Below are 17,818 nucleotides of genomic sequence, written 5' to 3' on the forward strand. Positions count from 1 at the left end.
CATTGCGAGTACATCTTCATATTTTGGTTTGAGCATGTATCCCTGTATCTTATATTGTGTGACAAGTTCAACAGCACACATTTTGAAACTTGAGACGCTTATTATAATAAGGAGTGAAATCAATACACGTACATATATGAAATCTCAACGTTCTTTCCATTACCACAAGTTCTCGAAATTACGTCATCTATTCACAACGCATATGAGTTTGTTATATGTGCACGTAAGCGTATTGAAATTGCAAACATTCTAAAAGTTCGATCAATTGAGTTACGTACAGAATGGCTGACTACCTTTCACGAGCACGTCGATTATTATTTATACATATATTTCACCAAGATGTTATTGAAATAGGTACTGTTATCAGATAAAGTTAAAATTGTAAGCAGTTAAACAAAATGATAACAAAGTATAAATGTATATAAGTGACATTTAAACTACATTTATATTACATATATATTGTATTGCTCTTTATTAGATCGTCCACAAATGAAGAATTCAGCGCACCGAGTGAGGCTCGAACCAACATCGATGAGAGGCAGATGATTTCAAGTCAGCGATCTTACATACTCGGCCACGGAGACCCCAACTAGGAAGAATAAGGATATAATTATGTTGATCTTGATAGTCTTTGACTTATGATAGCTAATATGTACAATTTAGTAAAATCCTTCTGTCGCAGCGACACATCATGCCATTCCACGTTGTTTTGTCGCGTAAATGTAGGGTTGGGTTGGGTTGGGGTATGCAAGGTGTGTCGACTTTCGGCAGGGGTGTCTTTATGTTGCTGCGTCGTAAAGTATTAACGATATATTACACATTAGCCACAATATAACAATATAGATTGATCTTTTAGACAATAAATTCATTAGATACGATACTTAAACCTTCAGTAAGTAACATATAGCAATATTTTATTACAAATGAACAAACTATTCAATGGACAAACTTTGCGTGGCATTGAAATATATAATCATTAGTGGTGGAATTGATTTCAACGTCTTTTACTCTGAAAAGTAAATTAACATCGTTTCATGTTTGTTCCTATTCAATATTTGGATTTGTCCTTAATCGGGACAAAAATCTGAATCACTCTGAGAGAGGCAAACCTAATAATATATTTGTATAATAGTTTTACCGTTGAATCTTTTATTGAATATCAATAAAATTTTCAATGTTGATTAGATATTACAGTGTTGCTCATACGAAATAATTAAGTGGTGAAACTGAGAAAATGAAAATATATATAATTCATGTATTTCATCGTGACCTAAATAGCTTGCTTTTATCCTTACGTACTTATCATATCAGACACTCTTTAAAGGCCACCGCAGTAAATGTAACGTATAAAACTGTACTATCCGTAAACAAAACTTAAAGCTTTGGATGATCTTCAAAAATTCAGGGGCCAGAAATTTTGGAACAGGCTCGATTATTTATTCACTTAGAGAAGTTGTCCAGCCTATGTATTTCTTTTCTGCCAGGTATCCACCTCAAGTATAACAGTCGTGCTTAAATAATACTATATTCCCCATGCACGGTTCCAGAGGAGGGAGGTCAGGGGGTCAAGACACCACCCACTTCTGGAAAATCCTAAAAGAAGGAAAGAAGAGAAGAAGGAAAGAAAATTATTTTTCGAAAAGACACCATTAGGACAGCATTCAATGTGTATGTTGCCGCTGCTACATACGACCCCGACGTAATTCATATTTATGTTAATTTTCTCAAAGAAATAAAGAATTTTACATTTAACAAGAGAATTATTATTTTTCATAAACTTAACAGGTGACCTCATAAAAAATGTGAAAATAAGGGGTATATTGTATATAAAGTTGCAGTGGAAAATGTGTTCTTAAATATAAATAAGTGTTTCGTTCAAGCATTATTTGCCAGTGAATTAATCAGAAAAATGTGTGTTTCAATCAGAAAATAAATTGGTTTTAATTACATAAATCAAATAACAATTGCTGTACTGCACATTCTTTTAAATGGGAAATTATGCTCTTTCATACAATTTCTTAGATCCAGGCTAGCAAACGAAAGAGTTTTGGGCAAATTCCGGATCATTTGTCTACATTTGTTTCCCGTTCTAATCATAGCATGCTGGGTTATAGCTGCAGAATGTGTTCATTTTCTCTTTTCAGTCCTGATCTAGTTCATACACATATAATTTTATCAAGCTGAATAATAAAATTCTATATAATCTTATATCCTTGTTATTCAGTTGCGTCGGTGGTGTAAAGGTTAGCATGGTTGCCTTCCAAGCAATCGATCCGGGTTCGATTCCCGGCCGACGCAAATGTTTTATTTTTTGACACATTGTTTATTGACAAAGGGACCATGCATTGAATGTAGAGAGGGTAACTAATTGATACTGCTTTCGTTTGCTTTTTAAGTATATGTTCCTTAATGTTATAATGCTATAGCTTTAATACATCGTTTGTTTTTCATGCTGAAATGAGAATAATGGCCCTGCTTGGAATTTTTCAAACAAATTGTTTCAACGACAGAAAATATATGAATAATTCATCGACATATCTTACATACGTCTATAATTGATATGGAATCGTTTTTATCAACTTGTGTGTGTGTGTGGGTGTGTGTGTGTGTGTGTGTGTGTGTGTGTGTGTGTGCGTGTGTGTGTTCGGGTTTAACGCCTTTTTCAACAATTATTCAGTCATATAAACGACGGTGTCTACTTGTAGCAGTGAGCACAATGCCCAACTTTATAGTGCTGCCTCACTGGAATATCACGCCATAGACACGTGGCATGATACCCCACCCAGTCTACTAGTACCATTTTTTTACGTCATAGCATGCTGGGTAATAGCTGCAGAAGGTGTTCATTTTCTCTCAGTGTTTTCTGATCTAATTCAAACTCATATTATTTTATCAAGTTGAATAATAAAATTCTACATGATCTTATATCCTCTGTTATGCAGTTGTGTCGGTGGTGTAAAGGTTAGCATGGTTGCCTTCCAAGGAGTCGATCCGGGTTCGATTCCCGGCCGACGCAAATGTTTTATTTTTTGAAGCATTGTTTATTGAAAAAAGGACCATGCATGGAAGGTAGAGAGGGTAACTAATTGATACTGCTTTCTTTTGCTTTCTAAGTACTGTTCCTTATGTAATAATGATATAAAACAAATTGATTCAACGACAGAAAAAATGAATAATTTATCGACATACCTTATGGCGTGGTCACACTACACGTAGTTAATCGTAGTAAGGAATGATCGTAGTTGATCGAACTAAGCGTAGTTACACGTAGGTAATCGTAGTCAAACGTAGTAATGATCGTAGTTCGAACTTATGATTTGTCCGTAGTAAGCAAATAATTTTTCGACATGTTCAAAATCTGACTACGATTAACTACGATGTTTTGACCCTACTATGACCGTAGTTTGAACGTAGTTGATCTTAGTTAAACGTACTTGATCGTACTTAACAGTAGTGTGTATCGTTTTTGATCGTAGTACAAGAAAAACGCATCGACAGTACGTTCAACTAAGATCAACTAGGGCTCCCCTACAGCTAAACAATAACTAGGGCTCCACTAGGCAAACGCTTTCGATTCACGTAGTTGATGCGTAATTATGTCGCAGTTGTTCGTACTTTGTCGTATTTATACGTTATTAACGTAGTAATCCGGGTAAGTGTGTTGATACCCAATACCTACCCGATTACTCGTTTGGAACGTAGTTGTTCTATTAATGCTTCAACGTACGACAAATACGTTTAAATTAAACGACCAAATACGTGCGTGAACGTAAATGTGACCATTGCTTTACATACGTCTATAATTGATATGGAATAGTTTTTACCAACTTGTAGCTATACTGTTAGTCAACTTAAGATACAATGACTTGGTTTTATGGGTTATACCACTTAGATATGCTGCTGTTTATTTGTCAATGAACAAAATCAATCTGCAAAGTCAATATATGATCTAAAAAACAATGCAAGAGAAGGCAAACACTTTCGATTCACAGTATTTTGCTTGTTACTTGCTTACATATTAATGTACAATAAGCAGCATAAGTTCTGATTTTTATCATATTTTGTTGTTGCTTTACTACCGCTTATCTCTATTCAAATGTAAAATGTTAAATACCGGTGTCAAGGTCGTAATGTCAGCTTTACAATGACACTTCGCACTTAAAGCTGGTTTGCAGGAGCCCAGTTACTAGATTTTACTAGATTTTGCTGGCTCGTCTCGACGAGCCAGTATTACGATAGGATTTTACTATTAAATCTACCTAAAAGGCAGAACATCTCCTAAACCTGGCTCTCAGCTTTTTACTTTCATTACAAATGCAAGCCAGCAACCAAGAAAACAAAATAGCGTTTCCTTAAGGAGAAGTGTCCAATCGAAAGCAGGCTAACAAAAAGTGACCAATCGAAAGCTGGTTTACGAAAAAGTCATGTAATCCACATAGGCCGCAATCATCTTATATTAATGAACACAAAGAAGCTCAATGACATGCAAAGGACCAATCTATGCAAGTAGAAAATGCATCGATTGCCTGTCCCTTATTGTAGTTGTTGAAATTATGCAGAAAGATTCAGATTCCTCCTTTTTTGGACAAAAAAATGAATGAATATACGCCTCAGAATTATGTAGACAAGATCTGAAATAGTAATAAGGCAAAATTTCAAGGCGTTATCAACATAGAATACAGTACCCTTCGTTCCTTTTCGATTCTTCTTGTTTAATATTTCGGTTTTTCCCTTCCTTCCTTTTCGGCTCTTCTCGTTAAATTTTTCGGTTTTTGCAACTCTCTACACTGGAGGTTCAGTAATCAACACAAGCATGGTCGGTTAAAACTGAAAACCTGTAGATGTGCAAGACATAATTTCTCATCGCCATAGCTGTAACTTATATTACGCTATATGATATCCATGAATGTACAAAAGAGAGGAAGTTGGTTTTCTGTTTAATGCTAAGCAAAAAGCAAGGGAATTTCTGGTAAAATGCTCACGTTCAGGCATTGAACACATAACCTGTGTACCCACAATACACGTTCTACCACTGACCTATCCAGGCATCATAGACCCTATAATTTTCACTGGCATATCACTGTGCTTCATAACTGCCCTGTTAGAACAAGAACTAAGCGAGCCACTTTCTAGCTTTTTTAAAAGCTAAACTTGTATCCACTTACCTTACATACATTGATATTTTAGATATGGAAGTGTAGCAGCTTTGCTTTTCGTCAACACTAGCGGCACTGAAATAGATTACTACATCATTACAACATTATCGTATATGTCGTGTTGGGCGACATGTGGTTTTCTACATTTTTATTGGTTATACGGGTAATATACAATTTAGTTATGCTGCTGTTAATTTGCAAATCAATCCGCAAAGACAATATCTGACCCTAAACACAATGAAAAAGAAGGCAAACACATTAGAATGTTACACAGTCAAATTTGATATAGAAATACACCTCCCAGTACTCCATCCCGAATATGCTGTGAATGCATGTTGTATATCGAAATGATGGGACTGACGTTCAGTCACAATGTACAGCGTGAACCTGTATTTCGCTGCTTACTAACCTAAGTATCCATGTTCAATATGTAGTATAAGATTTAATTTTAACTGTGAGCCTCGCAAAATACTCTGACAGTCATTCTTTTATTATATATTTTTAGAGCCTTTCTTTCGCTTATCTATACTCAAATGCAAAATGTTACATACCAGTGTCAAGGTCGAAACGCTAGCTTTACAATGATATACTTATCTTAAAGCTACTTTGATTGCATGATTCGTAGGGGTTTTGTGGTCTTGAGACTTTTCACGAGCCCAGTTAATGAATTTTACCGACTGACATTATATACTGTATGTATAATTATGGATCATAGCTATACTGTGAGTCAACATTAACGACCTTGAAACCGTTCACGAGCCCAGTTAAAGGAATTTACCGACATACATTATACATGTATACATGGATGTATTAATTATTGATCATAGCTATACTGTGAATCAACATAAACGGCAATGAAATAACTTACTATACCTTGCATCTAATGATTCTATGACTTGGTTATATAGATATAATACCACTTAGATCTGCTGCTTTTAATCTTAAAAAAGAAATCTACGAAGACAATATATGATCTTAAGAAAAAATGAAAGAGAAGGCAAACGCATTTTTATCATATCATGTTTGAGTTATACTATCGCATATCGCTATTCAAAGGAAAACGTCACATACTGGTGACTAGCTTCACAAAGACATACTGCTCTTAAAGGTGATTTGTTTGTATAAGTCGTATTGGCTTGTGGTCTTAAAACCATTCAGGAGCCCAGTTACTAGAGTTTATCGACTTAAACTAACTAGTACTTACATTGATATTTGATATGGAACAGTTTATTCGAATGTTTGCTATACTGTGAGTCAACATTAACGGCAATGAAATAAATTACTATACCTTGCATCTAATGATACTATGACTTGGTTATACGGGTATTATACCACATAGACCTGCTGTTGTTATATTGATCGAAATCAGTCTACAAAGACAACATATTATTATCTTAAACATAATGGAAGAGAAGGCAAACAAATTAGAATGTTATACGGTCAAATGTTATATAGAAATGCCCCGTCTCCTTTATGCTACAAAACTGTTTTTGTTTTCAATGTTGCACATGTTGTATATTGAAATAGTAGAACGTATGTTCAGTCACAATAAACAGCGTAGACGTATATTTTTGATAGTTACTTGCTTAGTCATTCAAACGTGGAATAAGTTTTTAATTTTAAATGCGAGTCATGCAAGATATTCTTACAAATCTGACCTACTGACATTTCCTTCGTTTTTGTCAGATTTGTTCAAGTTATACTAGCGCTTATCTCTATTCAAATACAAAATATTACATACCTATCTCAAGGTCGTAACATTAGCTTTACAATGACATACTGATCTTAAAGCTGGTTTGTTAGTATGAGTCTTAGTGACTTGTGGTCTTGAAACCGTTCACGAGCCCAGTTAAAGAATTTTATTGACTTTCCTTACGCACATTGCTGTTTTGAATAAGGAACTGTTCATTCTACATGTACCTATACTGTTAGTCAAATCTAACGGCAATGAAATAAACTACTATATCTTGCATCTAATGATACGAGTATTTGGTTATAAGGATATTATACGACTTAGATCTGCTGCTGTTGATTTGCACAAAATCAATCTGCGAAGACAATATATGATCTTAAACACAATGATAGAGAAAGCAATCACATTAGAATGTTACACAGTCTAATTCTATATAGAAATGCCCTACCCTATATTCTACGAAAATACGTTTAGAATGTTACACATGTGATATATCGAGAAGATGGAACGTATATTCAGTCACAATATGTTTTTGCTAGTTACTTGCTTAAATATTCACGTTCAATACCCGGCATAAACTCTGATTTTAAATGTGAGCATTTCAAAATATCCCTGCATATCTGACCTACAGGCGTTTCCTTCATTTTTATTATATTTTGTTATAGCTTTACTAGCGCTTATCTATATTCAAGTGCAAAATGTTAAATACCGGTGTTAAAGTCGTAATGTTAGTTTGACAATGAAATACTTATCTTAAAGCTGGTTTGTTTGTATAAGTCTTAGTGGCTTGTGGTCTTGAAACCGTTCACGAGCCCAGTTAATGGATCTTTTTCAACTTCGTACACACATTGATATTTTGAATAAGGGAAATGTCCACTCGACTTATAGCTATACTGTTTGCCAACATTAACACGGCAATGAAATAAATTACCATATCATGCATCTGATAGTACTATGACTTGGTTATATTGGTAATAAGTCATATAGTATATAGAAATGCCAACAAAAACTGTGTTTCAAATCGTACACACGCTGTTTATAGAAATGGTTAGACATACATTTTGCTAGATACTTACTTAAATATTCATGTTCAATACGAAGCGTAAGTTCATATTTTAAATGTCAGGCTTGCAAAATATTCTTGCACATATGACATACTGATATTTCCTTCATTTTTATCATTTTTGTTTGAGTTATAGTCCCTTCCGTTTTGTGAATGCCCCATACTGCGTAAATCGCTGCTTCATAGTGATCTATATCAGTACTGGATGACACAAAGATCCCTTATCTCGCGTGGGAAAGACATTAATACTATCAATACTATGAATTGACATTATTTATGAGAAAATATAGAAACCTGGTCAATATCCTACAAACTATAAACCTTGCATATAGAACATATGACTTTTCCATGTTAAATCCGCAAGGAAGAAGTGGGTTCCTTCCGACTTGAACATTGTTTGGAGGAATTTTGATAAAATGCTCATCGAGACGATATGATAATACAAATACGTCGGAAAGCTATTATGTTTATGTTGTACGTAATAGGATATGTCAAGAAATATACTTACGGTCTGAAATGCACATAAGACAATATTAATGGCATACCTAATGTGCGAAGTATCTATGTAAAATGCTTTATATACCGATGTGTAATATTTGTATCACGTATTTCACCAGCGCAAAGGACTAGTAATATTAACTTAGATCTGACTTTCAAAATCACTTTTTTGAGCAAGTCTTAATACTTTTCATTTCACTACATCTAACTGACGGTCGTTAAGTAATATATGAAATATAATTTGTGGTTAAGAATGAAATTTGACAGTGACGTGACAACGATATCTCATCTAAGAGAATATACCAAATAATTACTGAAAACAACTGACAAAGTCATCCAATGATTAAGGAAGTCATTTAATGTTTTGTATATCGCTTGTTTTCAAAAATATAATGATGCTTCTTTTTGATTTTATTAATATTCATGTTATGACGTACATCTGCATGCGATAGGACGATAGATTAAGGAATGATTGATGACAAATCTTTAAACGATAAACGAGCTTCATTGGAGAACTTTAAGTTATAACAAAACATCGTTCGAGTTTACTTAAAAGGTTGTAACGCTGTTTTAACACTATAATGGCATATTGATTTATTTGACATGAAACTAAAATGTCGATCTATAAAGTAACACGTTCAGTTTAAGTTTTGTTTACATTGGCTAGTGTACGGATATCTATCTCTTCTTCTGACTGATTACTTTGGGATTGTAAGAGTCACACCGACACAAGTTTATGTCATGTGGCTATTTATCTCCGCGTTTTGATAGTGGAGAAGCATGAGCAGACATCACTGGCCATTCCTAAGATTCTACACCCCAAGCAAGGCTTCGAAGTCACACCGGTCAGCTACTAAAATACGGGATACCTTCACGCCTTTAATACAAATGCATATATGACTTGTGGTCATAATGTGAGTCAACATTAATGGTAATGATCTTGCATGTATTGTACTATGACTTGTTTATACGGGTAATATACTACTAAAATAGTTTCTGTTGCTGAACAATCAAGGCATTTTAGAACCGCATTTATTCAATTACCATATTTTCACTCATATTCATACCTGTTTGATGCATACACCCACTTCAGAAACAGGATAGTGACAGTGAATCAGTTTTCCATGCAGAGAAATGCAAGACAAAATTTATTCAGTGACAAATAAAATAGTATCGCACTTGTAAACCCATCTTCGCAAACTGAAATGGAAGGGCAAGTGCTCGTACTTCTGCTCCACCCGACTTTCTCAGATGAAATATATAGTTATTCATAATCGTCATATTAGTATGTATTCCTTTGAATGAGCGCATGTTATGATGAAGCATTAAATTGGTGGAAGACAAACACATTAGAATGTTATATAGAAATGCCCCTATAGGTTTCGATAATTTATTTGTTGTATATTGAAATGGTGGAAAGTCAAATACGGTGTCTTTGTTTAATCCTGAAAGAAATTCTATTTTTGTTACATGTGTAAAATTTTACATCCAACTTGAAACATTTGCGAAATAACATAAAATTTCCTGACATCAATAATCACAAGTTTTCCGAAATCAAGGATTCAAGGTTCTATTATTTCAATAGAAAAGTTGCATTACATTGAACGTACACGAAATAAAAAGAAAATAAGTGTTTTATCAAATCATGTATTTGCTAGTGAATTAATCAGGAAAATGTGTGTTTCAATCAGAAAATAAAGTGGTATACATAAATTAAATAATATTTGCTGTATTGCACATTCGTTTACATAGGAAATTATACTCTTTGATCTAATTTCTAAGATCCAGACTAGAAAAAGAAATCCTTGGCTGAAAAGCTTTGACTGTATCGGTTGTGGCAATTACGGGTCATTTATCTACATTTTATTCCAGTTCAAGTAAGTCTAATCATAGCATGCTGAGTAATAGCTGCAGAGTTGTTCTTTTTCTCTCAGTTGTTCCTGATCTAGTACAAACTCATACAAGTTTATAAAGTTGAATAATTAAACTCCACATGATCTTATATCCTATATTATTCAGTTGCGTCGGTGGTGTAAAGGTTAGCTTTCCAAGCAGTCGATCCGGGTTCGATTCCAAGCCGACGCAAATGTTTTATTTTTGAAGCAGTGTTTGTTGAAAAAGGGTCATGCATGGATTGAAGAGATGGTAACTAATTAGTACTGCTTTCTTATGCTTTCTAAGTACATGTTCCTTAATGTTATAATGATATAGCTTTAATACATGGTTTGATTTTCATGCCAAAATGAAAATAATGACCCTGCTTTGAAAAGTAAATTTTTCAAACAAATTGATTCAACGACAGAAATATTGAATATTTTATCGACTTACCTTACATACGTCTATATTTGATATGGCTTGAAGCTATACTGTTTGTCAACGTTAAGGTCAATGAAAAAAATAGTAGATCTTGCAACTTAAGATACGATGACTTGGTTTTATTTATTTAATATACTACTTATATATGCTGCTGTTTATTTGTCAATGAAGTCAGTCTACAAAGTCAATATTTATCTTAAACGCAATGCAAGAGAAGGCAAACAGTTTAGAACTAACAGTATTTTGCTTGTTTCTTGCTTACCTATTCATGTACAATAATTAGTTCTGCTGCTGTTAATTTGCAAATCAATCGGCAAAGACAATATATGGCCTTAAACACAATGAAAGAGAAGGCAAACACATTAGAATGTTACACAGTCAAATTTGATATAGAATTACATCTCCCCGAACCCCACCCCGAATATGCTATGAAAATGTGTTAACAATGTTACACATGTTGTATATCGAAATGGTGGGGCTGACGTTCAGTCACAATATACAGCATGGACATGTATTTTGCTACTTACTAGCTTAAGTATTTATGTTCAAGATGTAGTATAAGATTTAATTTTAATGTGAGCCTTGCTAAATACACTCACCTACTGACATTTCCTTCATTCTTTTATCATATTTTGTAAGAGCCTTAGTTTCGCTTATCTGTTATCAAATGCAAAATGTTACATACCGGTGGCAAGGTCGAAACGATAGCTTTACAATGACATACTGATCTTAAAGCAGGTTTGATTGTATGAGTTGTAGGGGTTTGTGGTCTTGAAACTGTTCACGAGCCCAGTTAATGGATTTTACCGATTCACCTTATATACATTGATGTATTAATTATGGATCATAGCTATACTGTCAGTCAACATTAACGGCAATGAAATAACTTACTACACCTGGCATCTAATGATACTATGACTTGGTTATATGGTTATAATACAACTAAGATCTGTTGCAGCTGTTAATTTAAAAAAAAATGTCTGCAAAGACAATATATGATCTTAAACACAATGAAGGAGAAGGCAAATACATTAGGATGTTACACAGTCATATTGTATATATGGAAATGCCCCCGCCCCTTTATATTCTACGAAAATGTGTTTAGAATGTTACACACGATGAATATAGAAATGGTGGTACATATGTTAAAATAGAGAAAAGTGGAAACTTCACAGGTCGCTCAATACGACAAAAACGAAAATGTTGCAGGCTCGGTTTGATTGAGCCTGTTCATGGACGGTAGTGGAAGTCACAATATACAGCGCAGACATGTATTGTGCTAGGTACCTGTATAGATATTTATAAGTTCTGATTTTAAATGTGGGCCTTGCAAAAGATTCTTGCACATCTGACCTACTGATATTTCCTTCATTTTCATCATATCTTTTTTGAGTTATACTATCGCTTATCTCTATTCAAATGGACAGCGTCACATACTGGTGACAAGGTCGTAACGTTAGCTTCACAAAGACATACTGTGTAAGTCGTAGTGGCTTGTGGTCTTGAAACCGTTCAGGAGCTAGAGGTACTAGAGTTTATCGACGTAAACTTACTCACATTGATATTTGATATAGAACAGTTCATTCGACATTTTGCTATACTCTGTGAGTCAATATTAACGGCAATGAAATAAATTACTAAATCTTGCATCTAATGATACTATGACTTGGTTATACGGGTAATATACCACTTAGACCTGCTGTTGTTGATTTGAACAAAATCAATATGCAAATAAAATATATGATCTTAAACACAATGAAAGAGCGGGCAAACACATTAGAATGTTACATTGTCAAATTTGATATAGAAATGCCCCGTACCCTTTATGCTACGAAAATGTTTTTTTTTCAATGTTGCACATGTTGTATATTTAAATAGTAGAACGTATGTTCAGTCACAATATACAGCGTAGACGTGAATTTTTGATAGTTACTTGAATAGTCATTCATGTTATACGTGGCAAAGTTTTTCATTTTAAATGTGAGCCATGCAAGATATCCTTACACATCTGACCTACTGACATTTCCTTCATTTTTATCAGATTTTGTCCAAGTTATACTATCGCTTATCTCTATTCAAAAACAAAATATACATACCGGTGTCAAGGTCGTAACGTTAGCTTTACAATGACATACTGATCTTAAAACTGGTTTGTTTGTATAAGTCTTAGTGAAACCGTTCACGAGCCAAGATAATGGATTTTATTGACGTAACTTACATACACTGATATTTTGAATAAGGTACAGTTCATTTGACTTGTAGCTATACTGTGAGTCAACATTAACGGCAATAAAATAAATTACTGTATCTTGCACTAATGATACGATGACTTGGCTGATAATTTGCACAAAATTAAGCTGCAAAGACAATATATTACCTTAAACACAATGAAAGAGAAGGCAATAACATTAGAATGTTACACAGTCTAATTTTATATAGAAATGCTCCAACCTATATGCAACGAAAATGTGTTTAGAATGTAATACATTTTGTATATATCGAGATGGTGGAACTTCTGTTTATTCACTTTGCTAGTTACTTGCTTAAATATTCACGTTCAATACCCGGCATAAGTTCTGAATTTAGATGTGAGCCTTTCAAAAGATTCCTGCACATCTGACCTACTGACATTTCCTTCATTATTATCATATTTTGTTATAGCTTTACTAGCGCTTGCAAAATGTTAAATACCGGTGTTAATATCGTAATGTTAGCTTGACAATGACATACTGCACTTAAAGCTGGTTTGTTTGTATAAGTCTTAGTGGCTTGTGGTCTTGAAACCGTTCACTAGCCCAGTTAATGGATTTTATCGATTTACCTTACATACACTGATATTTTGAATAAGGAAATTTCATTCATTTTGTTGCTATACTGTTCGCCAACATTAACGGCAATGAAACAAATTACTGTATCATGCAAATAATGATACTATGATTTGATTTTACGGGTAATATGTCATACATACAGTATATAGAAATGCCTCCACACCTATATGCTACAAGACTGTGTTTCAAATGGTACACCCGTTGTATAAAGAAATGGTTAGGCATGTTTTTTGCTAGTTACTTGCTTAAATGTTTATGTTCAATACGCAGCATCAGTTCTGATTTAAAATGTCAGGCTTGCAAAATATTCTTGCACAAATGACATACTGCCATATCCTTCATTTTTATCATGTCTGTGCTTGAGTTATAGTCCCGTCCGTTTTGTGGTAACTGAATGCCTCAAACTGAGTAAATCTCTGCTTCGTAGAGATCTATATCTGTGGATGACACAAAGATCCCTTATCTTGCGTTGGAAAGACATTAATACTATTATTACTATGAATTGACATTATTTATTAGAAATATGGAAACCTGGTCAATATCCTACTAATTATAAACATTTCATACAGTAATATGATTTTTCACCATGTTAAATCCGCAATTTTTGATAAAATGCTCATCGGGACGATATGATAATACAAATATGTCGGATAGTTTCTCGGAACAAGGTATTATGTTTATGTTGTACGTAATAGGAAGATTTGTCAAGAACTATACTTATGTCTGAAATGCACGTAAGATAATTTTAATGACATACCTAATATACCAAGTATCTATGTAAAATGCATAATATACCGATGCGTTATATTTTAATAGCGTATTTCACCGGTGCGAATAACTAGTCTTTTATCTTTTAATTATACCCACACAAACGAAATTTGAGGAAGTATATATGACTGAGCTTGTTGGTCGGTCTGTCGGTCCGTTTTGTTATATAATTTCCGGATAATAACTCATGAAAGGCTTGACATATGTAAATAATGTTTGATACACAGGTGTAACATCATAAAATACAGGTCAAGTTTGACTTTCAGGTCAATAAGTCAAAGGTCAAGGTCACAATGATCCTGAACATTTAAACAGTTTCCGGATGATAACTTGAGAATGCTTGGGCCCAGGATAATGAATTTTGGTAGACCGTTGTAATATCATAAAATACAGGTCAAACCTGACTTTGAGGTCAGTAGGTCAAAGGTCAAGGTCACAATGGCCCAGAATAGTTAAACTGTTTCTGGATGACAACTTTAGAACGCTTGGGCCTAGGAGCATGAAAGTTGACAGGGAGGTTGGTCATGACCGGCGAATGAGCTGTATTGATGTTGAGGTCAGAAGGTCAAAGGTCAGGGGCCTATGATCATGAAAGTTGAGAGGGAGGTTGATCATGACCTCATAAGGGGTATAATGTATATAAAATTGCAGTGGAAAATATGACATTGTTCATAAATGCTCCTACAATGACCCAGAATGCAGGAAATGAAGCGCTGAATTTCAAAATTGTCCGACGCCCCTACCTGGTCTGCTACCTGTTCAACAAAATCTTATTGACAATCTTGTACTTCTAAATGGCTAACAGCCACAAAAAATCAAATTATTTAGTGTATAAAGACACATGTTTGTCCTAGTAAGGGTTCGCTCGGACCCCTTTGAGAAATTTGGCTGGATCTTCACATGAATCTTAAAGCTGGTTAGTTTGTGTAAGTCGTAGTTGCTTGTTGTGAAAATATGAAAATAAGTGTTTTGTCAAAGCTTGTATTTGCCAGTGAAAATTAATCAGGAAAATGTGTGTTTCAATCAGAATATAAAGTGGTTACATAAATAATAATTTCTGTACAGACTGTGTACTGCACATATTTTTTACATGGGAAATTATACTCTTTCATACAATATTTCAGATCCAGACTAGAAAAAGAAATCCTTGGCTGAAAGGCTTTGACTGTATCGGTTTTGGCAAATTCCGGATCATTTGTCTACATTTTGTTCCCGGTCAAATAAGCCTAAGCATAACATGCTAAGTAATAGCTGCAGAGTTTGGTTTTCTTTCTCTCAGTGTTTCCTGATCTAGTTCAAACTCTTATAAGTTTATCAAGTTGAATAATAAAAATCACATGATTTTATATCCTCTATTATTCAGTTGCGTCGGTGGTGTAAAGGTTAGCATGGTTGCCTTCCAAGCAGTCGATCCGGGTTCGATTCCCGGCCGACGCAAATGTTTTGTTTTTGAAGTCGTGTATTGGATTATGAAGCATGCAATGAAGCATGCATGGATTAAAGAGGTAGTAACTAATTGATACGGCTTTCTTTTGCTCTCTAAGTACATGTTCTTTAATGTTATACTAGTAATGATATACTAGTAGCTTTAATACATCGTTTGTTTTACATGATGAAATGAAAATAGTGGCCCTGCTTGGAAAAGTGAATTTTTCAACAAATCGATTCAACGACAGAAATAGTGAATAATTTATCGATTTACCTTACATACGTCTATGTTTCATATGGAATAGTTTTTCCGACTTGTAGCTAGACTGTAAGTCTACGTTAAGGTCAATTAAAAAAAGCTAGATCTTACATCTTAAGATACAATCACTTCGTTTTATGGGTAATATACCACTTACATATGCTGCTGTTTATTTGTCAATGCACAAAATCAATCTGTAAAGTCAATATACGAACTAAAAACACAACACAATAGAAGGCAAACACTTTATAGAGACCGTTCCATAGCTCTTCGCATACTTGATTTTTCATTTTACAAGTGCACCAGTTACGATTATAAAATGTAAACAACGGACTCTGTCTATGAATCATTGGAGTGAATGAATAGCAGTCGATCTTAGTCCTAATACTGACTGACATAGAATGCTAATGACTCCATGTGTTGCAGAAAGGTATTTAGTTTGTAACTGTAATTTCCTATCAATTGAAATCCTCTCAAAACTGGTAAAATAATTGCTTTATGTTTGTTGTGTCGCACCTAGCTCCAAAAGTATTTGACGTAGAGTCACAAAATTGTACAGAAATGTTGGTCAGCATGTGTAGTTGTGCACCTGTGGTTTCGCATCTGGATTCATTCAGTCGTGTAGGAGTTATGGCCCCTAACTTAGTAAAAATTTGGTCATTTTAATGTTGTGTCGCGCGTAGCTCCAAAAGTATTTGACCTAGAGTCACCAAAGTTTACAGGAATGTTGGTCAGCATGTGCAACCCGATTTGGGCGGGGGCATATAGATTTGCCCTTGTTCGTCCGTCCGTCCTTCCGAGAATGTTGTGTCGCTCCTAGCTCCAAAAGTATTTGACGCAGAGTCACACAACGTTACAGGAATGTTGGTCAGCATGTGTAGTTGTGCACCTCGGATTTTTCGTCCGGATTCATCCAGTCGTATATGAGTTATGACCCCTGACTTTGTAAAAATTGGTCATTTTAGTGTTGTGTCGCGACTAGCTCCAAAAGTATTTGACATAGAGTCACAAAACTTTACAGGAATGTTGGTCAGCATGTGTAGTTGTGCACCTAGGGTTTTGCGTCCAGATTCATTCAGTATTGTAGGGGTTATGGCCCCTAACTTAGTAAAAAATTGATCATTTTAATGTTGTGTCGCGCGTAGCTCCAAAAGTATTTGACCTAGAGTCATCAAAGTTTACAGGAATGTTGGTCAGCATGTGCAGTTGTGCACCTGGGGTTTCGCGTCCGGATTCATTCAGTATTGTAGGAGTTATGGCCCCTGACCTAGGAAAAAATTGTCATAAAAATCTCAAGAAAGCATATATGTTTATATGTACATTATATATGGTTATTAATTTTTTTTTAAGTAGTAACATATTGTTTTCCCAAAGTCGATCGATCTGTGTCCTTTGTCATGTAGTCGGGGCATCTGTGTCCCATGGACACATTTCTAGTGTATCATATTTTGTTAGAGCCTTTCTTTCGCTTATCTGTACTCACATGCAAATGTTACATACCGGTGTCAAGGTCGAAACGATAGCTTTACAATGACATACTAATCTTCAAGCTAGTTTGATTGTATGAGACGTAGGGGTTTGTGGTCTTGAAACCGTTTACGAGCCCAGTGACTGGATTTTACCGACTAACGTTATATACTTTGATGTATTAATTATGGATCATAGCTATACTGTGAGTCAACATTAACGGCAATGAAATAACTTACTATACCTTCCACCTAATGATACTATGACTTGGTTATATGGATATGATACCAGTTAGATCTGCTGCTGTTAATTGTAAAAATAAAACAATCTGCAAAGACAATA

General features: G+C 34.6%; 2 non-coding genes across 2 annotated transcripts; both read left to right on the forward strand.

Annotated features, from left to right (window-relative positions):
• Positions 1–2,226: 2,226 nt before the first annotated feature.
• Trnag-ucc (transfer RNA glycine (anticodon UCC)) lies at positions 2,227–2,298 on the forward strand. Its single transcript has one exon. It is a non-coding gene; the product is annotated as a tRNA-Gly (tRNA).
• Positions 2,299–15,687: 13,389 nt separating this feature from the next.
• On the forward strand, positions 15,688–15,759 carry Trnag-ucc (transfer RNA glycine (anticodon UCC)). The gene has a single exon. It is a non-coding gene; the product is annotated as a tRNA-Gly (tRNA).
• The last annotated feature ends 2,059 nt before the right edge of the window (positions 15,760–17,818 follow it).

This window comes from Mercenaria mercenaria, chromosome 2 (assembly GCF_021730395.1).
Source record: "Mercenaria mercenaria strain notata chromosome 2, MADL_Memer_1, whole genome shotgun sequence".
Taxonomy (NCBI): Eukaryota; Metazoa; Mollusca; class Bivalvia; order Venerida; family Veneridae; genus Mercenaria; species Mercenaria mercenaria.